The sequence below is a fragment of the Acanthochromis polyacanthus genome, chromosome 8 (genome assembly GCF_021347895.1).
Source record: "Acanthochromis polyacanthus isolate Apoly-LR-REF ecotype Palm Island chromosome 8, KAUST_Apoly_ChrSc, whole genome shotgun sequence".
Taxonomy (NCBI): domain Eukaryota; kingdom Metazoa; phylum Chordata; class Actinopteri; family Pomacentridae; genus Acanthochromis; species Acanthochromis polyacanthus.
The window spans coordinates 18,879,082-18,903,845 of record NC_067120.1 but is presented as its reverse complement, the minus strand read 5'-3'; the positions used below and the strand labels follow the sequence as shown (position 1 = coordinate 18,903,845).

The 24,764-nt window shown below is 39.5% G+C and overlaps 1 protein-coding gene across 2 annotated transcripts in view; it reads left to right on the top strand.

Moving 5' to 3' along the window:
* Positions 1-311: 311 nt before the first annotated feature.
* The window catches only part of peak1 (pseudopodium-enriched atypical kinase 1), a 113,225-nt gene continuing 88,772 nt past the window's right edge, over positions 312-24,764 (top strand). For both annotated transcript variants that reach the window (XM_022210608.2, XM_051951754.1), the window contains exons 1-2: positions 312-521; positions 22,412-22,521. The gene's annotated coding sequence lies outside the window, so the exon portion shown is untranslated. The remainder of the gene's footprint in view (positions 522-22,411; positions 22,522-24,764) is intronic.

Below are 24,764 nucleotides of genomic sequence, written 5' to 3'. Positions count from 1 at the left end.
CTGGCACAGATGCTGTGGGGTAAAATGTAAAACATTTCTCTACACAGCTATCGATATAATAACTTTCTTTATATTGCAGCTTATATAAACACAGTTCCCACATAATATATGCTTTTGCTTTCAAGCGTATATTGTGCAGTACTTATTTATTTATTTATTTGTTCACATTGCAAGGTATTGCAGCTCTTACTCCATCACTTTACTTAATTTCTATTGTAAATAAAGCCTAAGCTGCTTTCCACAGTCGTCCAGTCACTTTGGCGTCCCCGGTAAATTGCGCGCTCACGCTGTTCTCTGGCCAGCCCAGTATCCCGATGCGCTCGCTCCCGCGCCAGGCTGGTGGAAAAAACTGCAGCGGCTGTTGCTGGAGCCACGCAGAGAGAAATCACGGGCACTGGCAATAGTTGAGCTACACACACTCGGATTTTCTTTATTCCTGCCGAGGACGACGTTGTCAAAAGCGGGATATACGGCTGCCAAGAAGTGGTAGCACCGACGGGGAGATACTCGGCGTCCGAAAGGTATGGAAAAGTTAGCTGAAGGTTCCTTTCCTCCCAAATTGAAAGTGTCTCAGTCTCAAGTCTCGTCAGTTTCCTTCGGCTGCCAAGTTCCAGTTTGTACAGTGGGGGAATGCCGTGTCTTTTGCGGAGAAGCTAGCGGCTCTTGTGCGGTCTGGTGTTAGCGCTAAATTTCACATTTATGCTCTCCGGGGATGAGAGGACAGCGGAGAAGTTTGCTAGCTGTTGTTCACCGAGCGGACTGAAAGCTAATCACTGCTCACTTCGTAGCGCTACAACAAGCCGCTGCTGTCAGAAGTTCAGTGACTGGGGGCTAAACTGCTGGGTGCACTTCAATTTGTTCACCAAAATGATGCTGCTTGGGTTTAGCTTTGCTTAAAAGTTAGTTCGCAATACACCTGGTTGGGAGACGAGCCCACGCCGATACACTGCATGTCTGTGTTTACTAAATGGGATAGCGGCGCTGAACTTACCGCTGAGCAGACAGGGATCCAGGGACCACCGGGGCTCAGTAGAGGGACTGGAACACGGTACCGTTACAGATATGTCGCTACTCTCAACATTGATGTATTTTTGTGACAATCGAGTGGAAACAGGATGTTCCACTTTTCCCTGAATTGTTGCCTTCCTACCTGCAGATCAGACTTGCATTGCTGTGCAAATTACGACCTTATTGAGAGTCAAAATTGTCACAATATTACCGACACATGCATTTATTAACCCATGGAGGGCTAGTGTTTCTGCCAAATTAATACATGGAATTCAGAAATCCTCGCATGTGGTTTATAAATATGTGTTCAGAGTTAGTGAAAGGTTGCTCCTAATCTTTCATTGAGTTTATCCCTGGTACCTCCCCACCCCTGTCTACCTGTAAACAGGTGTAGGGGATCATCTTGTCTTGTCCTGTCTTCAAAATGTACCTCCTAACATCAGGTTGAACCATGTGAGTGTCTTGTTTCTAAAACTTGATCACCCCATGACAGGCCATTTGCTCAGAACCCCTCAGTGGGACATGTGTCAGCAAAGTGTATTACATAAATTAGCCATTGTCGTCTACACTGCAGCGTGGAATTTTACACGTAGCTGAGCTGTGTTTTAAGTACGCCCATGTAAAGAAGACTAGAATGACAGCCCACGACATGGAATATCACGCAGAACGAGCGAGATGTGCTCTGCTTAATTTTCCAGAGAAAATTGCTTCTTTTTTTTTTTTTAAATTGCCGCCTGAAAATGGAGATGGAGCATCGAGGCTCATACAGACGATGACAGAAATTAAATGTTAATGCAGGCATGTGAGCCTGCAGAGTTTAGGTTGAGAGACCATTTTTAAAGTATCAGCAACTCAAGAGGGTAAAAGAACAGGCATCGCTCGAAGACTTTTACAGTATTTGTCAAAACAAAGCTCCGTTTCAGCTATTATCCACTGTGTCTTTTACTTTTCTGCCATTCTGTGTACTTGCCATGTGTATTTATTTTAAGAATACATTTGTGAAAGTGAGACATTCTTTGGTTTCAGTGTCACAAGTTCAGGCCAGTGAAAGACGAAGTATATTACAACTGTAAACCTCAGCCCATTGAAAACAGACACTGTGCTCTTGATAAATGAGCTCTTCTCTGTGCGTTCATGTGGGACTGTTCTCATCAGTTCTTGTTTTTACTTACTCCTTCCTCTTGTTTTGATTACTACTAGTGAGTTGACGGTGTCAACAAAGGCGGGCGTCCGACATTGTTACTTCTTCACCTGTTTGAAGGAGGACGGGGTAGCGGATTAGTCGAGATTTCAGATTTGCCCTGATAAATGCTCTGCGGAAGTGTGTCCCCAGCAGTGTGTGGGACAAATATTTGTTGGATTGCTTCCTACGTTTCTGAATTGTGAACATACCTGACATTCTTTGTGGCGAGCAACAGGATAACGGGTGTTTTTTTTATGGTAGTCTCAATCTCACAGTGCTGCTAGAGGTTTTGTGATTCACAGTGTATTTGGCTGATAGAGATAAAATTGGACTTGTAGGATAAACTCTGCAATGATAAAGATATTGTAGGGCATTTGTCATTTCGTAGCGACAGTCAGAAGCATTTTATTTGCCTTTTGCCCTCTGTTGTTACAGATAGCCTGCTGTGGTATTGATCTGCGCTCTCACTGTAGTGTGTTAGAAGAGATGAAAAGTTACCTTTTCCATTTCAGCAGGCTCTTTTTGTGAATGTCATGGCTGACTTATGGCTCTGGAGGCATGTCGTGGAACAGCAGTGCAGTGAGATGTTCAGAATCTGTCCCTCCACATTGAGAAATGGGACGAAGCTTGTTTCCGTTTGCTGAATCAGTGATCCAGAGCTTCACCTGAACTGAGACTTTCTACTGTTTGTTTACCAAAAAGATTTTTTATTGGTAGTTGTCAACAAAACAAATTGTAGTCTTTGATTTCTGAATGACAAAGTGGAAACACTTTTAATGGAAATGCCTGAAAACAGAATCATGATGGGAAAAACTTAGAAGGGCACCACATCCAATTTGTACGGATGAATTGGAAGTTATTTAGCATTCAGTCAAGGCAAGTGCAACTCAGCCACAGAATTAACATGTCTCACTCGCAGACTGTGGAAAAGACTTCATGTGCAGGAGATGTGTTGGTTGTGTTTCTCTGTTGTCAGTTTCTTAGACAAGTACAATATATCGAAGATTAGTGAATGAAATCACTTGTGGTTTGCAAATTAAGTGCCATCTTCAAATGCTTTACTGAAATAATCCAAGTATAATGTTTCAGTACACTGATTTCTGTAGCTTGAGCTAATCAGCTTGCACTGCATGTATAAGTCATTGTTACACTACATACCAGCATAAAAGCATTTAACACAATGTTTGCTATCATCCCCACCGAAGCAAAACATGACGTTGTTTCATTTCAATCCTATAAGCCACGTTTTAATGTTTATCTATACCGTACTTGTGCTTTTTGTCTTTTATGTGCAGTCACATGAATTTTCAAGCAACAGCATCCTTTACCACGGTATGATGTTGTTTTAGAATGAATACACAGTATACAAGACTGCACACTTTGGTCTACTTGGTCGTCCAGTGTTTAATAGCACAGAAAGTTTCCTGAATTTAAAGGAGTTTTGACTTGGCTTGCACAATATATTGTTCTCACTTTCACTTTATTGACCAGCTGCCTTTATTTACAAGCCAATGAGTTTGTTGTCAAGCAACCTCTCTGTGCACCGCAAAATGAGTAAAGACAAAGAGAGAAATACTGAAAAGGAAGATTTGATTGCAAAAAGAAAGGATGGTATTGACCAAAAACAGGCACTCTGTTATTTGCAGTTGTTGCCACTGCACAAGGAGACACAACAAATATCCGTGACTATTTGACGAATCGCCACAAGTGCAATGCCAAATTTCAGTACGATCCAGATCAAAAACTACTGTACTTTGGATGCCTATGCCAGGGATGCACCATATGGAAATGTTCCAAAATGAGCTCCTTTAAAATACATTTATGTTTTTGATGCGGATCTGCTCCCTTACAAAATTATTCCAATCATGCTCGAATGAGAAATACTTTCAAAAAGGATTTTTTCGAGTAACCTAGTGAAAATTTGTGTATTTTTTCCTATTTTTTCCCCCAATGTCATTCAGTATAGTTTCTCCTCTCGTATCTTCAGTTTGTCATTTCAACACAGCCCGCTGTAAAAGTGCATTTATTTTCTTTCAGTCAGGCCGAGCTTTTTCCTAACCTGATATTAAAGCAGTGCGTGCTTATTAGAAACAACACCCATAATTAGTGTGACTCTCCCAAATGTTCACTCTGCGGGACATTCGGTGATAAATAATAGGTAATTTTTCAGTCGACAGAATTCCTGTGTATGCTTAAACTCTGAAACAGATCTGTTAAGGAAGTGTCATTTGACACCGTGACCTCTGACCTCTCCCCCTTGCCCTGAGCCAGGGCTTGAGCTCAGCAACAGGTGTGACCTACAGGTTAAGGGGTGAGCACACACACGTATATAGAGTCAAAAATGTTCCAGTTATAAGAGAGTAGTAATGACATCAGATTCAGATCTTATTACTGCAGTGTTTCATTTGTATCCTTTATAGGGAGGTGTATATATTGTTTCTTCTGACTGACAGATCTCATGTCATTTTGCAAACTTATGAATGTATGTGGAGCATCATGTTCATATTTCTGCTTCAGATATTCTTCCCTTGTGAGGCTGAGGGCAGTAGAGTCTACTTGAATGGAATTTTGATGTACTTTCTTGTGTATTTTATTTCAATGCCATTTAACACTGCGAGTACATTTCCCTAAGTGTCCTTAATTAGTTTTGCCACAGTAATATTTTCAAAACAGGAATTTTGTTAGTAATGGAGGATCTTTACAGTGTGATGTAAGTCATTTTACTGCAGTAAAAGACCTGAATGCTTTGTCTCACTATTGCTGGTTGTATGTATTGCATCATCTTGCTCACACTTTCCCGTTACACATGAATGGAACCTCATTTACGCTTGGTATTAACATGCTATCTTTGTCCAAATGACCTATCTTGATAAAAGAAAATGCATGTTAGTACATTTAGCATTAATGCCTTAATGTGTTAATACATGTAGCCAGACCCCATTTGAAGGCAGATCACATATCAGCTCATTTTGAATGCAGTTCATACTTTGCAACCGCATTCTGCAGAGAGAAAAAACACAAAGTGTATCTAACCGTGTCTCCTGTTCCTCGCTGATGTAAGCTTGACATCAGTAAAAAGCTACAGGTGGTTGCAGTAAAGTTAGTTGGCAATGCAGAAAAGAAAAGCTCATACAGTAGGTTTGCTTCCTGTGCCCTTGGACACATAATGATTGGTGACAAGTCAGCCTCACTGAGATTTCACATTGAACTTTTTTCAGCATCAGTATATGTAAAGAGCTGGATTGTATGTCATTGTACAGAGAATGTGTCCAGATCCAGATCCGCTTAGTCCTTGGTGTACATGAATGAACAAAATGAAAAGAAATTTTGCTGCTAAGATGTCTGTCACTTGACTGGAAAATTACATACAGCTCACACAAACCTATCATTCAGGTTTGTGGAAACTGTATATAATTTCTTTGTCTTAGATTGGTAAGTAGGCAAAATGTCAAAAGTTCAGCAGTGCAACACTGGAGATCTTTGCATCTCCACATTGAGGTTTTCAGCTCCAGAAAGTTCAATTTCACTTCACTTTTTCCACATGTCATACTCTTTGCGATAAACAACATTGTTCCCCTTTTACATCATCAGACAGTTAGTCATGTACGACAAAACAGTCCAGGTTTTCGAAGGTCAGTGGAGTCTGATAAAGTGCAGTTTGGGCTGCAAGCCATCTCTACAAACTTCAGCTCTGTCTGCAATCAAGGCAGAGCTGGAGCCCAGTTTTGTTTTGGAACTCTGGTCTTGATATAATTCATGTTGGCAGCTTCAGGTCGTGGCGTATACCGAGCACATTTTGCAGCTATCAGGCCATAACACTGCACCTACCAAAAGTTGGTGTAATGTCATGTGAGTCATCCAGGTGGGAAGACGTCAGAACAAATGAAATTCATCCAGATGAATGGTGAACCGTTTTCAGTTCCACAATGGAAAGCCCAGTAGATTATTGATGTTTTTGATAGACAAAAAGTGTTTGCAGATTGTTGTATGCCTTCATTTATTTATTACTTTTAAATGTGACCCTATTCGGTGATGAGGTGGCATTTCAGTTTTTTTCTCACAATTTCACACTTGTTGCATGTAGCACTAGTGTTCTGCCAAGTTGATAAAGTGTTATGAGTGTTGTGAGTCACTGGTTGGGAGATGGTGGATGATGACGGAGCAGATTGCAATGGCATTTGGATCTTATGTCAAGCCAGAAGGCATCTACTCCCGTCTGAGTGTTTGATCTGTGCTTGTTTTGTTAGTTTGTCTACATGTGTGTCTGTTTCTGTGATCATGTTATACATGTACTCACATGTGCATTAACGTGACACAAGTTTTTAAAAGCTTGGCAAAGGTTTGTTATTATATTATGTATGTTTCCAAACAACAAGCAGATCTGATCTACAGTTGATTGCCAAGGTTTATCATTCAGATACACTTGTTGTCTTTAATTCTGTAATGTTTCTAATCTATTGTCTCCACTGTGATGGCTTTGTTTTCTGTGTTGTCATAATGTTTATTCAGTGTTTAAAATATTTCCTTTTGACCTTTTAAAGCACTGTTGACTTTGTAGATGTGATTGTCTGGGAAACTCACGGCTATGGCTTTGCTGATAAGCTGACCTTGGAAATTTAAGTCTAATGACCTATTAGGCAATTTATTTTATTGGGTGAGGTATTTTGCAGTGGTTCACGTAAAACCATGAAATAATCAACAGCAATGTCGGCTTGCAGTAAAGATGTTTGCGTCTGCTTATTTTTGAGTCATTTATTGGTAAAGCAAAGCATGACAGGTGCGGTCAAAAAAACATTTATTGCAGTTTTCCTTATGCATTATTCTAATAAGCGTCTGTGCCACAGCTGTTTTGCTGTGCATACAAATGAGGGCCATGAGCATAGGTTATGACTCTGATGACTTTACTTCAGCTAAAAGCTGGGTGCTACTGCTCATGTCTTGTCTAACTTTGTCCTTTCACCAAAGCGTGTGATTTAGAAGTGTGTGTCTTCCTCATAGGGCAGGCAGAGTTCAGCTATTCAGCATATCCCAAACTGCCTTAATGGGCTAAAGCTGCTAGACTTAGTGACTTGATGATGTCAGATATTGTCCTCTTGAACTCAATAGTGAGTGCAGGATAGACTATTCCTACCATATCCTCCTTTGGGGTCCATAAAACAAAAGCTGAAACAGGGCCAGTGGTGATGTAAGGTGCTTTTCATTGTTGAAGTCTTCCAGACACCTCACCTGTCTCTCTGCTTGTAAAAAGCACCTTAGTACATCGTTAATGTCTACTTTATAGCTGATTGATGTGGGTCATGTCAGAGATTACGTAGTTGTGGCTTTTGGTGATCAGTGGAAAGCCTACGGAATGATAATGTAGCAGAAAGAATGCTATAGCAATTTTGTTGTTGAATGACCTGATGGTGCACTTCCGTCTCAAACCACTCTGGGATTTCACATTGGCTTGGAGAGTATCCTCAGACCTCATTCCAACACCACTTAGATGGATTTGTTTTAAATATTTCTCAAGAAAAATTGTGAAATTGTGAATCTTGGCCTTGGACAAACTCATCTCACTCATTTTACTCCGACTTCTCATCACACTATTAAATCTCAAAGCCTTGACAAATTTGTGTTCTTTGTGTGTGTCTGTTTCGCACACTGTGTGTACACGCTGGCCTCATGTAGACTCTCTGACCCTGAAACCAAAGGCTTCATTTGAAGATTCCTTCAAGGGTCCAGCTGCGTTGCATTCCAAGTTTGATGTGTTCTGTTATTTCTCAGGCTCCCACTAACTAACAGAGCTGTAGAATGAGGAGTAATAAGCAATGCTATGACTATAACCCTTAACAGTACTGAAAGGCTCCCAGGGGCTACAAAAACTAAAACGTCGTTTATTTTTAAATTCAGCAATGTTAAATTTGCTTTTTACAAAGGTATCAATTTGGCTATCTAGTTTTGCTAAGGATCACAAAATACAAATAGATTTCCTGACACGTTGCTTAGTGGGAGAATCATCTGATCCAGTCAAAGCTGCTGTTGGTACCATTAACCAGTTGCATCAGTCAAATTGGGGTTTCTTATCTAAACACTGCTACAGTCCATGTTGTACATCCTTGCACACGAAGACTAAATTGCAGATAATACATCCACTATGTTCATTAACTTGTGCTTTTTATGGGATGTGAGTTTATCATGCATTTTTAACATCCATATCCTTGTGAATTCAGCTCGACTTTTGAACATTAGGTCGTCTGCTACTTTAGAGCACACAAGTTCCCTGTAAAATTGAGCTCTTGTCAGAACTTGGCCCTTCATGATTATGAAAAATCTTACGATAAATATAAGTTTGTTCTTTGTGGAAAAAAAACTCCCTCGTAAAGTTTCATTATTAGTTCTTATTTGATCACGCACAACCTTGCTTTTGTAACAGTGACATTGACCTTGTACACCTCGTTCTGCAATGTTGCATACTCAGTCAGCAAATTATTCTCAGACTGTTAACAAGCATTCTAAATGTTGTATTTGGACTTTTAAAAGTCAACAGAAGGTTTACTCGCAATGGCTAAAGCAGCTTCAGTGCAGACTGAAAGTGAAAGAGCAACCAGTACGTGATTCAGAATATGACAGCTCGGGACCGAATCATCCGCCCACACAAAACAAACTAATGACTGGTAACAGAATCTCCATATGGCCTGTGTATCAGGCTAATCACCTATCTCATTTCTAACTATGAATTCATCTTGGCAGTAAAACGTAAACATGATGATTGTGTCATGGTGTTAACCCTACTGTTTATATACATTCCTTAATGTTTGACCTGCAGGAACAACATGAGGAGAGCATTATACAATCAATACTCCTTTTAGATCATAGTCCTTTTTTGCCATTCCTTCCCTTGCTATAATCCGTGCTTTCTTTATTACCATGAAATGTTGACATAGTGCCTAAAAAATATTTATCTTTGGAATTTTGCAATCCCAGCTCCTAATACCTCCCTCAGTCTGAGAACTAACACAGCTTAAAGCCTGAGGCTGGAACGGAAGATGGCCGAAAAAGAGCCAACGATATGTGGTGGGAGATCAAAATCCCTGGATGAATCCGGTTTCCAGTTTCATTTAGAAGCATAATGCCTTTGGGCTCAGTCCCACAGTTCTGCATTTCTTGTGATTAAATCTGGGTGTGGATGGACATCAGATCTGGGAATTTTGAACAATCTCATAATTTGATTCCAATGATTGGTGTCATGATTTGATTCAGAAATGATATTCTGGACTCAGTTAATAGACGGAAGCACTATATTTTGGCTCTTACTTCACTGACTATATGCCAAACTATTGACTCTTCCCTTTTGCCCAAAGACCTGCAGATGAAACATGACTGACAGTTTAGATAACTGGTTGTGATGAGTTCCATATCAGACAGAGCCAAAAAAAAAAAAAAAAAAACTGAAGTTATTTTTAAGGTTGTCTTTGGTTTTCAAGACATCTTGGTTCATCTAGACAACTTCACATTTTGAGGTTGTATTGCTGAGGATCCAAGGAATGTTGTATCGAGTGCGAAGTCATCTGGATAAGCTGTTCTGAAGAGTCATAGAAAGACAAATATTAAACAGCAGCCGGGGACTACGGGAGGGCTGTGGCGAGTCATCAACATAATGACATCGGTGATTAAGACAACAGTGTACCGCGAAGATGGCTGCACCTGGTCAAACCATGGATTATTTCCCCTGGGGAGCAAGCTGCAGCTGAAAAACCTCACCTGTGATCATCTAAGGCACAGGAGTGTCTCAGAGACTCAGCAATGCTCTGCAAACTGCAAATGGCTGCTCATTCTATTACAACTGCTATGAACAAGTGAGGGAAAAGAAAATATCATGGAGCAGTTTGCCAAGACTGCAGTGACAGACAGCACCATCCTGTTTACTTTTTTCTTCAACCAAGCATGATGTGGGCTGTTAGAACGGTCATAACAGAACGTGTACTTGCAGAAGTAGTCACTTAAAATTGATTTCTTTAAATGTTTCTTCATTGCCTACCAAGTCTTTCTGCCATTCTGCTGTTGTGGTAAGCACCATCTAATGTTGTTCTGTGGCTGTTTTATAGTTTGTGACTCCATTGATGGCCATGTATGAGTGATAATAATGGTTTAAACTGACTTTACAGACTTTTGTAACTGGCCTAATGGTAAAGAGATTCCATATCCTAAGTATTTTTAGTTTTAAGTCAAACAATTAAGTAAAAACACTGATTCTCAAGTCCAATAACCACATGTGCACTGTCAAGTTAGTGTAGAGCCACAGACAAACACTGAAGCTCTTGTAAATAAGATTTAGTTACAAAAAGAAATGCAAAGTCACTGTATGTAAATATTTCAATAAGGCAGGCTGATGTTTACCAATGATAAGTGTCCTATTTGCAGTGTCTTGCAATTGTTTCTATTACACGAGGCAACACAACTAAATTGCTGGATCAGTTACTTTTCCTTTTTTTTTTTAACTTTAGACTTATGTTGTCATACAGTTATACACTAGCAGTGCACATCTGTACAACAATTTGATTCAAAGAGTCAGAATAGTGTATTTACAGGCGTATATTAATACAACAAATACAAGAATAAATATGTTGTTTGGACTTAAATATAGAAATGGGTACTTTGCTAAACAGAGGTATATTGCATGTTAAAAGACCAGTGCAGAGTTCTGTATAATAGGTATATATACTCTACCCTTGAAAAGTTTGGGGTCACTTAGAAATGTCCTTATTTTTGAAAGAAAAGCATTTTTTTTTTCAGTGAAGATGACAATAAATTATTCAGTCCAGTTCAGTTCAGACTATTCTAGCTGGAAACAGCAGATTTTTAATGTAATATCAGCATAATAATCGAAAAAATCTTATGTATTCCAGATATATTGCAGAAAAATAATATCTCACTACCATTACTTCAGATATCATGCACCCCTGACAAATGTCTAAAACATGCTGTAAACATGGTAAGTCAGGTGACATTGAGTCAGTCTTGCGTTAGAGATCGCCTGCATGTCCACACCTGTGCACATCACATTTCCAAAACTGTCATCATGTATCTCTGGAACAGGTGAAAAAGATCCCCTGCATCAACAGTGTTTCTCAGTTTGGGCTTTTGATCTAGGAGTGTTGGCACCAGTCTGGCCCAGTGGCTTCTGCTCAAGGGGATTGGCTGTGACAGATAGTCTGACTTTTACACTGGACAAATGTTACCAAACAGGAAAGCAGAACTCCTTTGACAAAGCTTTTCCAGGCAGAAAATTTTTTTTTTCTTTACTTTTTTTTTTTTCTGTTCTATGTTGAATTATAACTCCAAGCACTGTAGATTTAAAAGGTGTAACATGATATCTAATTTTAAGTGCCTTGATTCTGTATTGAACGCCATATATGGAAGGATAATCTTCCCGTGCAGGATTGACCTGTGGTGATGTATCTGTACAAGTATTTGTTTGAGTTAGAGCTTAGCCTTTGTAAGTGGTTGTAGCTACAGGGATGCCAAAACATTTCTGGCTTGCTGAAATGTGTTGAGAGCACTTTTGGCCACGTTTTAACCTCACTAACTCTCCTAGACTCATCCTGCATCTTAAAATAACTTGCTACGTGTTGTGCTGAAATCTCTCGGACATTTCTTGCTGCTGTTGGGGTTGTTTACCATAGTGGTGAACCTGAGCTGTGCCTGCTGTTGGAGATTACAAGCCTGGATGAGGGTTACTTATGTGCCTCAGTACTATCTCATACTTTAAACTGACATGCCAGTTTTTCAGCATGAAGCATGGCAGCTTTTTGGAGGTGGGCCGTGTGAGTCTGTATGTTTGTTGAGTATCAAGAAGGCTGTTAGTTCCACAGAATTGCCCGCAGAGGGAAATGTCTAATGAAGTGAGCCTTTTGAGGTTTGATTTTTCAGTTTCCTCGCCACATGAATGTAGTCTGTAAAATCTTGTCTCATAAATAACCAAGGAGATGGGTGAAGGTGGCGGGTGTGGTGTCTCTCTGCAAATCCACACTTCATAATGGCTCTTCCTGACATTGTGAATGGATAAAACCTTCCTCTGCTGCTCTGATTGCTTAACTGGGTCATCGTGACTCACTTATTTCCATCAAATGTGAAATTTAGAAGGCTCTTTTTTCCCCCTTGCTCTTACAAGAAGACCCCTTGGCTTTTTTATTGAAGTTTTTAATCTTGTCGTAATTCAGTGATGAACCTTTAATACATAATGAAGGTTCAGTTACTTTGGCTTTAGCTCATATGAGTAATTGGGCACATTGTGTTAAGTGCTTGAAGTGATGTGACTGACAGAAATATATTCTGGCAGTGTAGTGTGGCTATCTAATCATATTTTTATTAGTGTCACACAGCACAGACCATAAAGCTGACTATAATGGCAAGGAAGCCACTTTCAGCATCATATACTGAATTATGTAGTACAGTGCTGGCACATTAAATATTGCTAATAATAGTTGTCCAATTTGATGTAGAGAATGCAGCAATTTGGGCAAAAATCCATGGAAGGATAGTATGGCTTTTCTTTTCTTCTGCATCTTCATGTATTTAAAATCACATCTCTTGTCCACAGTCTCTGTTAGAAACATGTAGGACAGAAAATGCATGCAATGCTGATCAGTCACAGTTCTTGCAGTCTCCATTACACATGTACGTGTTGTATTTCTGTAGCTCCATAATGTACAACTATGAAGCAGCAGCGTCACAAGTCACATTGGAAAATCCATTGAACTCCAAGCAGTTTCGTAGTGTTTTTTGCTCATGTCACACAAAGTTGTAATGTCACGATTAATAAAAAAGGAATAAATAAATAAATTGAATTTTCTTGAATATTTATAGTGCCCACAGGTTTCACCATTACTGGGAAAATTCAATTAATTTAAATTTGATTCAAATTGAACGACTTGTCAGTTGTGCTGATGAGCACAGAAATGTTAGTTTTGTACAAAAATGTCTTGCAAATGGTGTCTTTTTTGACAAATTGTTAAATGAGATGTAGAAAAAAGTGATTTTGATGAAATATTAAGTAGCAGATAATAAGCTCAAGGACTGCCAGAAAGTTTGGATTTTACAGTTTTAATAATTAACGTATATATAATAGTTTTCATGATTATTGAACAAAAAACTTGCATTTCAAACCAGGTGGTGTTCTTTATGTTTCGGAAGGTTAGAGTTAATATTGCATATAATCAGCGCTCGATTTAGACGGTCACCAGGTCGCCGCGAGCGCCGAGAATCATGGGAGGTTGATGACATCATACAAAGTGGCTGCCTCCATGAAGAAAACATGATAGGCGGTTCAAATCGATCGAGCTCTCCATTTAGACGGTCGCCAGGTTGCCATTTGCGACGTTTTTAGTCGCAAATGGCGACCTGGCGACCGTCTAAATCGAGCACTGATGATGTTTAATTAACGTTTATAATTGCAATTTGTTCTTTTAAGTGTAGGCAACGGTGTCCTCACAATATTAAATCACCACAGTATGCGGCACATTTTGTCCAACAGTCCTGCAATAAATCACATCCTCGTGAAGGTTACTGTTATGTTTTTGTGTAGTTTTGTTAATCGAACTGGGTAGTCATTTTGGGGTGCTACTGAATTGTACTGTGCCGTCCTGACAAATGTTTCTATTACTTTTCCTGCTTTAAAACATTAACATTTAGACTAAATAACAGAATTACCTCTGCATACAGTGCAGTACAGTTCAATTGTACCACGAATGACCATCATTCAAAATGATAATGAAGTTTCATCATGATTCCAAGCTGATCAAACAGTTGAAATATTATTAGACTTTATTGCTGTAATTGTAATACTGAGGTAGTGCTGACTCACACGTTTAGGAAATCTTGATTTTGAAATTGGTGTCAAGTCCAGTAGCACAGGTAGGTTTTGACCACAGATGATTCCTTGTTCATCCTTCCTTGAATCCGCAGGGATAATGCCAGAAGATTACATTAGAAATGAATAGAATTGAGAACAATGCCACTGCTGTGCAGCTGGAACAACATATTGACTGACGAGGAGAACAGCCATACCTTACGATGTTTGTCATTTGGCATAACAAGTCAGTATGGGCATTATGCAACATTCATGGTAAAAATGCCACCCAGCATTCACATCCTCACCACTTGTAAACAAACATCCATTCTCTGACCCCGCCTGACACAGCAAGACTCTTTTCCACAAATAATCCTGTTGGTGCAGCTCAAATTAAATTTGCAGACTCACCCCATTTTCAAGTCACCCAGCTGAGTGAGGGTGCATCTCAAATTACCTGTTAACTCATAGGCCCTCCCTTCACTTTCTGACACACTATGCACACACACACACACACACACACACACACACACACACACACACACACACACACACACACACACACACACCCCATTCAGGCTGTGATCTCATTAACAATAATAGTGCGTTCTGTATCTCCCCGGTTGTGAAAGTGTTTGTTGTTTGGTTCCTGACATGATCTGGATCACATGATGATTGAAATGGCAAGAAAACAAACTCTCCCATTCCTTCAGGTCCTGGCTCACACCCCAGCCCATACCACGGCTATATCAGGCTAGCAGACCAGCGGGGGCTCCTGGCTGAAAGTCCTCAGAGGATGAGACGAGTGTGACGTGTCTGTCTGAGAATGGTGTGAAACAGAGCATGTTGCACGTTGAACAAAGGAGAATTGGTAGTTGTCATTTGGATGAGAAGAGCAAGTTTGTGGATTTTGTGTTCGAATCGAGAGCTTGCTTGTGAAACTTCAGTGCATGAGGGTGTTATTGTGATAGCAGGTGGGTGTCCTGCCCAGATATTGGCATTCGGCCACTGGTTTTGGAAGGAAGTAGAAGAAGAGGAGGAGGAGGAGTTGGGAGTGCTATGATCCAGACGACTGTTGACTGACAGGAACAGAGGCTGTGCACAAACTAGCCAATGAGCATGTGGTTGGCAAAGAAGACCGACAGCACAACAAGCTCCATTATTCAGTTTATGTTATGTCTGGAGAACTGGAACCCCATTTTCTAAGATCAAAGTGAAAATATGATGTTCAAGCCTAAGGATTGTTTTCTCCCTTGGTTTTTCTCTGTCACAGCTAATGCACATTAAGGAGGAGTTTCATTGGAAATGTTCAAAGTGTTTGTTTTCTGAAGTAGAGATAAAAATGTTAATATAGACTATATATAGGCGTGTATTTACTCTGGCATGCATATTTCTTCCTTGTGCCAGCAAATCGTCTTCCCTCCGGGTGAGTATCAGAGTAGAACACCTGCACCGACATGTGACGGGGACTCTGCATAGATCATAGGAAACCCTTTCTGTGTTTGTTTTTTTGAGCGTCAGAAAAAGAAAAGAGGCTTTTTTGAGGTGGAAGAGAACCCAAGAGGATTGAAACCTCTAGTTTGAGTGATAACATTTTCTTTACACTGCATTAGACTGCTTGTGTTATCATTTCTGTTTGATGTGCCAGTGAAAATGTGAAATGAATTCAGTAGGTGGGAATCGTTTTTGAAAAAAGTGTGATTTAAAATGAAGTGAAGCAAAGAGATTATTCCTTTTATTCAGGGTCACTGTGAACTGTTGGATTGTCTACTCTGTGACCGAAAAGATTTGAATGAGATTAATTTATTGAGTGATTCTCGTATTGCATGCACTCTTCAGTGTTGGTAACCTTGCCAGGAATGGACGGGAATCCTTGACCAATCAACCATTGATGCATTAATGTTTCAAATAACAAAAACAGCTGGTTTCAAAATCATTTATGAAATACTTTATGTAAACTTGCATGCTTTTAAGTGGTACACTAATGGTCATTGGGCAGCAAATTATTTAAAACTCTGTTAACTTGATATCCATTATAATTTAAATAGAAATGTAAATATTTCTGTCTTTCATGGTGTAACAGTAAGATTTGCAAATACTTATTATCATAAAGTGAAATTTCACTATTCTTTGTGTTTTTTAAATAATTGTAATCAGTTTTTTCATGTTATTCAGCAAGTGGGTAGTTTGAAATTGGGTAATTATTTACTCATCTCTCTGTCTCACTCACACACATCTGTTCATTAGCCTGGTTTATCCTGTAGAGGGTCATCAGCTGCTGGAGCCTGTCCCAGCTAACATTGGATGAGAAGTGTTGTACTCCCTGGACTGGTCATCAAATCCACCACAGGGCTAACACAGTCAACCATGCATGCTCACACTCATGCTCTCTTTTTAATTAAAACCAATCTCCTCTGCACACACGCACATGAATTCCCTGTTACATCTCAGCTAGTTCAGCAATACAAGTTAATTTACTTTTACTGTATGAGCTAGAAATAGGCTAAGTGTGGAAGCATGACAGAAAGGAGGACACACATATTAATCAGGCTGGCTTTCTTTTTGAAAAGCTTTAATTAAACAGGCTTGTCAAAATGTCAAATACAGCTCAAAAGACATAAAGACCACTATCAAATAGAGAAAGCACATCCAACAGGTTTGCCTGCACATGTTAAAGTGTGTATACACTGATCCACTACAATATTAAAACCACCTGTCTGATATTGTGTCAGCTCATGTTGCCAAAACAGCTCTGGCCCGTTGGGGGCATGGACACGGGACTGCTAGGGATGTCCTGTGGTGTCTGGCACCAGGATGTTGGCAGCAGACCTCCTGGGTCATGTGTGTTATGGGATGGTGCCTCTGCGGGTTGGTCTTGCTTTGTCAGATTGGGATGTTGGGAGTTTGGAGACCACGTTAATGCCCTTGTTGCTTTGTTGTGTTCCTTGAGCCATCTCCCACTTTGTCCTGCTTAGGAGGAAGCTGCGAGCATTTGGGAGTCCTGATGCCATTAGTGGGGTGTACCTAATCTGCAACAATTGTTAGGCGGATAGTATATAACAAAGTAATATCCAAAATTTCTCAGCAGAAAGTTGCATTGTAATGAGATGAGCAGTGTTATTCACTTCATTCCAGTGGTTTTAATATTGTGGCCGATCGGTCTATATATATTATTGTATGGCAAATATATTTGTGGTTTTATAATTGATATGTAGTACATTTTTAATGCCTTTTCTATGAGAAAATTTAGCACATACTGTAAATTATTTATTGCACTTTAATCAAATGCATTCTTATTCTAAAGCATAACTTGTCGTTACTGATTTACATTCAGCAGGAATAAAAAAGTAAATGTGGTAGGTAGTTATCACTGTATGAAGCAAGGGATTCTAACCGACCCAAAGCAGAGATGAAAGTGCAACATAGTGGAGTGTTTAATTGCTGAGCTGTGGGCTGCTCTGTTTGGACTGAGCATTCCTTTGCAGTGCACTTTTCAAAGGGACTGCTTGCTGGATTTTACTCAACACTCTTGATTTGCTGAATTTCTAAGGTTGACACCTGATGCCATTCTTTTAGTCTGCTCAAACAAACATCTGTCTTCAAAAGGCCCCTTCTTTTCCTGTAGAGATTTCAGCTTTTTAACTTCTGCTGTTCATACACATGCCAACCTCTGGTGTCCAGCGTGCAATTAACTTGTCAGCCAAACCTTTGTAGGCAACAGGGAATATATGTACGGTTGTCAAGATTGAGTATGTTGTAAAAATGTGGGGGCATGGATCCCAATATTTTGCCTTTGTTCCTCAGTTTTTGGTGAACAACAACTAGGCAAAATTCACGTGTTTTGTAAAGGTATGAAAACATGTACCTAGATCTTTATGAAGCTGGACATTTGGCCGTTGAATGATTTTTAAATGATTTTTTTCAGTACCTGTTGTATTGAAGGGATGCACCAGTCAATAAGAGTTTTGTGATGGTACTAGGTGTGATTTCAGCATGGTTGAAGTTATTGAAAATCATTACTGATTCAATATCACTGACATAGGCCTTTCACCGGAAAAAGATCAGTTTTGAAGCTCAATGCAACACTTTCCAATTGCTGCCCCTATGACTGAAGCTTGAAGTGTGAGATTATCTTCATGATTATCTTTACAGTGGCCTGCAGTTTGAATTAAATTCTATACATGCCTGCCTACCCCATATACCGACTACAACATGCTTCAGGGTAGCAATAAAGCAGAAGCATTGTGCTCTTGCAGAAGTTAATAGGCTTCCCCAGGGAGTCTCAGCTTGATCCTGAGTGATGTCTTTAAGCCGCCCTATTGAGTTTACATCACTCCATGTTTTATCTGGCTTGCTGCAAATGGAGGCAGTCTTAATGGTCACTCTGTGTTTTTCTGTCAAAACCAGTTCTTTGTACCAACTGGAGTTTCTCAGGCTTAGTGAGTTTGCCGTCTCTGTAATTAGTGCCAACCATAAACAACCGGAATCCTGTTGAGCACTGCCACGGGTGGCTGCCCTCACCACGACAATCTGGAGTTTCCCTTTTGTCCTCAGATGTGTCAGATGCAGAGCCAGCTGCCCACCCTGGGAGCTGAACAGTGGGCATTACCTTATGGAGAGAGGGTAAAAGAAAGTCGGGGACTTGGAGGACGAACATAGATGGAGAAAATGTATAAATACTACTGAAGGAAGAAATAGGAAACACTTCTTGTAAACACTGTGATAAAAGAGGATCTTGTTAAGTAACAAGTGCCCAGGAGATGTCAGACTCCTTTTTCTGTCTTCCTGCAGGATCATATTTAAATATAGTGTCTGATGGCACCTAAATGTGATGCAAGACTTTGGCTCTCGGATCAGATCTGATTCTTTTTCTGCCCTGGCTCCAAGATGCACAATAATGACATCATGGTTAATGTACTACAAGCTCTCCATTCCAGTCATTTGTCTTGTCATTTGGGATTTAATGCTTATTCTTCCACAAATATTATATACTAAGTCACTTGTCAGAGTCTACTTAGACGACAAGATGCTTGAGTCTTGACATAATCCTTTTACCAAGGAGACACACTGGCTGGCTTATTTTAGGGTAGGTTGAAGCTGACGTGCAAGTCATTTGATTATGTTATTTCTAAAAGTTTTTGGCATTATTTTTGCAGATAGTAGTGTGTTGGTTGTTTAACTTGCAACTCTGACAAATGTTTGTGCCTTCATCAGAGTATTGGTAAATACATTTCAGAACCTTATAGAGACTGGATTTCATTTCTAAAATCCTTTTTGTTTGGCATACCAGACTTTCCAGGCACTTGTAAAGGTCATGGTGAACTTGTTGTCGTCCTGGGAACAGGATCTTGGCCTGAAGACATGCTCCATGGACCATTGCAAACAGTCAGCTGCCCCTCCTGTGGGTTCCCTGCCCACTTAGCCAGGACACACAACCAATCTAGACACATGCCTGAGAGGGACAAACATCTGTGTGTTTCATGCCGACATGACAATGTTTAGCGAATGTTAGGACCCGACTGTTTTTATTTCCCATCTGTTAGTGCAATTGGCAGTCTGAAAAGGTACTTTGTGTAAACTTTTGTGTTTTGTTTGCCACAAAAATTAAAGTGGCTGGCTAGAAAAGAGGGTCTTGTCTCAGTAACAATGTTGGTCAGCTGAAAAAAACTAGGTAGTTCTTTTACATTTCAGTTTTCAATGGCAGAAATAGCTGTACACTGTTTTTTCTTTAAAACATTCCTTTGCTGTGGCCTGTTTCACGTGAACAGAATGGTAATAAGCTAGCATGTCAGTGTCTTTGAAACTTTACATGCTCCCAACCTAATACGATAATGTCATATGTGGTTTGGGGGTTAGTTTCCTGCAAAGATTCAGGTTCTGTTGAGTTTGGCATGTTTCCTTCCCAGAGGGATCTCTTAGTCTTAGCTGGAGTTGAAGATCAAAGGCCCAGTGCACATGCACATTGTCCAGTGTTCATGTCTTAACCTTCAAAATCTTACACTCTCAACTACACTGCTTTGTCAGGTCGACTCAGACTTTCGGTTTTGGTTGTGGAGTTATCATTTCCCGAACCTTATGAATGAAAGATTTTCCTTCATAGCTTCATGACAGCAGCTTGTAAATCTGCGATGCCATTATAATACAGGCACAGCTCAAGGAGTGGCAGCAAACTGCAGTAATGCTGTTAGTGATGCAATAAAACAGTTTGCATCACAGTAGCAGTAGCGTGGTGTGCTCAGTTCTGTATCTGTCCTGATTACCATTGCTTAAGTGGCTTAAAGAGACACATGGAGCTGTTTAGCTATCTGCTGACACAAAAATACTGTTGTGCACTCCCCATTAGAGCCAGAGGGAAGGAAGTGGTCAAGGCTAAATCTAAGAGTAAAAGGAAGCCCAGGGGAGAACTGGCTAGACTCTACCAATATTTATTACATTTTTATTATATTATATTCATGGTACATATGGGGCCATTTAGATTTTTTTTTTTTTACTGTGGTTTAACTTGAAGGTGGGACTTTATTGGGACTTATTGTGTCTCAATCTCTTTGTTTCCCTTCTCTGTTTTTGTTAGTCCTCCTTTGTGTATCTATTAAGTTTATTTGATTTTGACTTTCTGAGGTTGCAGCTCCAGAAATGTGCAGATTTGTTATTTTTCTCTTTTTGTTGGTTGGGCAAAATGTGATACTTTATTTTTTAAATGTTACATAAACAATAAAGAAATCGAGAAAATACTCTGAAGGTTAATCACTAATAAAAATAACAGTTTGAATCCAAGCATACAAATTCATCAAATACATGTGGGTTCCCACCCAAATATTGACATGTGTACAACACACACACCTGCATGTTTTCTCACAGACCGACCCTGTTCGCCCCCCCCCCCCCCCCCAGCCTCTGCCCACTGGCAGCCAATATTAGTGTTGGATTGTACATTAAAGGCAGAGTCATGTTTAGCAAGTTGACCCTCTTAAAACAAAAAATAAAACAGCTTTCAGTGTAAACAGACTCCCACCTCTAAGCCCTTGGCTTTAATAGTTTAGAGCCACTAACTGTGCTCTACACTAACAATGCCTTATATAGCTTGGTTTCTTGCCTGAGCAGACTACAGTGTAAGAGGACGAAACCAGAATGCCATGCCTGCAGGGATGAATTTAGGGCAGGGGAGTGGTTCAAGTCTAATTTCTGTTGACTCATGGCTTTTAATGAGAGTTGGGACGTGACAGTGTTGTGGAGAATGGGTTTGGAATGGCTTGTTAGTCTGCCAGCATTAATGCACACTGGCTGTTTGGCTGAGTGATATGAATGTCTCTGAAAATGATCAGACATCAAGAAGGAGCAGAGTTTTTCGGCTTGGTGCTTTGTAGGAAGGAACCGACTAAAAAGAAGTACCTTATCTGTGACTACTGGACTTGTCTTTAGATCCCTTCAAGAAAATGTCTGATAATTTTCTTACACAGTGCTCAAGCTGTTGGTGAGAATGCAGGAGAGTTGGATATTGATTTAAATCCCCCTGCTAAATTCCCACAAACTCTACAGCCAGTTCAATTTTGTTTGTGTCAACATTTCATCGGCAGGTAAACAAATTATGTTTAACAAACAGACGAGAAAGAGGGGGAAAAAAGCACTTCATACATATAAAATATCTTTTCAGCCACCAATACAATGAATGCACACGTGCTTAAAATGCGGGTTTTTATAATCCTGGTTCTCCTCTAGATTACATCAGGCACATACAAAGGCACACACATAGTAGATACCAAAAACCTGAGAAAAAAGAAATGTTTTGAGACTGTGCCAAATTATTGTTCTTTTAAATTAAGATCCCAGAGCCCCTCACTCTCCAGGGATACTGCTGCTTTCTCTGGAAACATATTTCAGACATGAGACTGGCCAGCCTTCTTCTCATTCTTTGACAAACATCATGACTCTCAGCTCTATCCAATGCTCATTTGTGCACAGTACCAAGTGTTCAGCAGCTTTTGTAGTGGAATCACGATTGTGGAGCGAAACAGTGTTAAATGTCATGTCCAGAAATTATAAGGACTTTATGCACTGTTAGAGTTGGAGGATCGAAAACTGACACTTGGAGTAGTTTCCGGTATAATGAATAAACTAAAGAAGTAGTGCTTTTTTCATGATTTGTTGCATGAGGCAACATCTTAACAAGTAGGTGGAACATTTAGAACATGTGCTGATTATAAATTATTCTGTGCTTCTGTCAGTTTTAACACTGTTGGTGTTAGGTTTGGTGTTTCTAAAAGAAAAAAAAAGTCATTCCTTTTTGCTAGCCTCTATCCCTGACTTATCAGAAGCAGGATGTCAGAGGAGCATGTCGTGGTGACATTAGGCTGACATCTGCCCTCTTGTCTCTTGCTTCCCTTTGTCTGCAGGAAAACTGGCTGCAGCCTTAAGATGCCCTGTGGCTTTGTCTGAATCAGCAAGTCCTGGTGCTTTCAGTCTTAGAATACAGAAGGAAACGCGGAGCCACATAGCCTGGCAGGTAAGCAAAGTCAAAATTTCAGTTTCCTGCTATTACCTGCAGGGTTTCACAATTATTCATATCAGAACTGCTGTTTCAGTTTGTTTTGTCGTCTCTTTCTGTATGACAACAGTACTGTCAGTTTCCTTTCTAAACTACTGTGCATCTAAAACAACAATAGAGTCATTCCATGTCAATTCAACAAATGCTTGTTGCACCACTTTCTCAGATCCTCCCAAAATTTTTTTTGGGCTTTATTTGGGTAATTTTATGAACAAATGCAAAGTATTATGGTTATAAACATACAGTATAAGCAGTAATGATCTAATCTAATACCCATAGTCAGTCCAAACTTAATCCTCGCCTATGATTTTAGGGTTTTAAACTACTAAAAAAAGCAATTTATACTCCTTTTACATGGTCAGAATTTTTTCCCCTTCCAAAACTTTTACCCTTCTGGTGAGAAAAGTATAGAAATGAATGAAAATAAAAAAATACTGGACTGTGGAATTTCCCAAAATATCCTTATTATTTCATGGGCGACTTTATTTTGGGTTTTTCATGCCTCTATTTTAGGACTTATTCTTGTGAAAAGACATTGAAAGAATGAATTTTCTTCTTTACTAATGAAAGTTGCATAAGGTAAAAGTTTTAAAACATTAAAATAAAGCTTATTTATTGATTTATAGGCTGTTGAACTCAGGTGTAGACCCAAAATAGCCTAACTTTAGGCATTAAAAAGTGCATGTGGGATACATGGTACGCGGTTCAAATTTTTTTTGGAGGAACTAGTATGTGTGAAGTATGTGTGAACTTACTTTCATATTTGTTTCTTGTGCCAAAGATGAGCAACTGCTGAATCAATTTACTATACATTTTGATCCTCGTTTTTGTTTTTAGGAACCATTTACATGACCAACTAAAGATGAAAGATGAATCTGAAGCATCAGCATCGTAGTATAAGTTACAAAGGGCATATCTGAAGTTAATTATTATATAGACATTGTTTTTTCTTTCATACAGTAACTGAATAAGAAGAAATGGCATCACTCCCAGACTGCATTCTCAGGACAGCCTCGGTATCGTATTTGACTTATCAGCTGAATTTGAAGATTTGCAAGTGAAATTCATGCACCCAAAAGGTCCCAGCAAGAAGTTCACATGGCCTAGAAAGGATGACGTAGTGTGGGTGCCTACAGCCCACATCCTCTGTCCAATCACTGCTCCTTCAACACGCCGTGGTGGACAGTACCACATATCTGGTGCAGATGATGGCCTGATTTCAGAGAAATTCAAGCAGTTCAAAGGACAGAAATAGTGGTGTGATAAGTTGGGGACAAATTACATGTTTTACATGGGACCTAAGGCAATATAACTCATTTTAACTGCAATATATTAGTTAGAATTCCTAAAAAAACGCCTATAAAACATAGTGCATTTCTTGGTTAAATTGGCCATGAAGGATTCAAGAAACAATGTTGATACTTCAGATATCAATTATTCGGATGTTTATTGTTATACAGACAAAGTTTCATGTTTCTACTCCATGTCCCACATTGGTTTCTGTGCCAATATATGTATGGTGTTTTTCAGTCTGTTTCATAAATAGGCATCGTTTTGAGGTCTAAGGAGACTAGCTAGCTCTTGGATATTTTTAGGTTAGAGAGAACTTTTAAGGTACTTTGAGATTTTTATAACATATGAACCTTGTTACTTATTAAAATTTGTGAAAAAAATGCCTAAATTCTTGAAAAATGCCATTTTCGCCAAATTTTTAAATTGCCCTGTACCACAGAGAAATGGGTATATTCATTCCAAATTTTTTTTTCCTGCTCTATTGTTAAGGTGTTTGAACCCTTCAGATCACTTGTAAGTCTATATCATCAGTCAGTTCCCAGTATTATCTTCCTAAATCAAGCCTTTCTACCTAACATATCAATTTCCGAGTGGAAAAATAGGGATTTAAATATTTTATAACTTAGCAAATAGCAATCATATGATGTTAAAACTTTGCAAGTAATCTATTCTTATGTTGGGATAGTTAAAAAAAAAGTTTGGAGATGATCAGAGGAGGTCATGCAACAAAATTTCCTCAGATTTGTTGAAATGAGATGGAATGACTCAATACTGTTTTATACCACTTTATGTGGCGTGTCTATGGAATTTTCCTCTTTCTTCTACTTTAAGAGCTTGGGCAGAGGTTAGGAACTATTGCTGTTGCGGGCATGTAAAGGCCATTGAGGCATGAGTAATGTCAGGCTGTA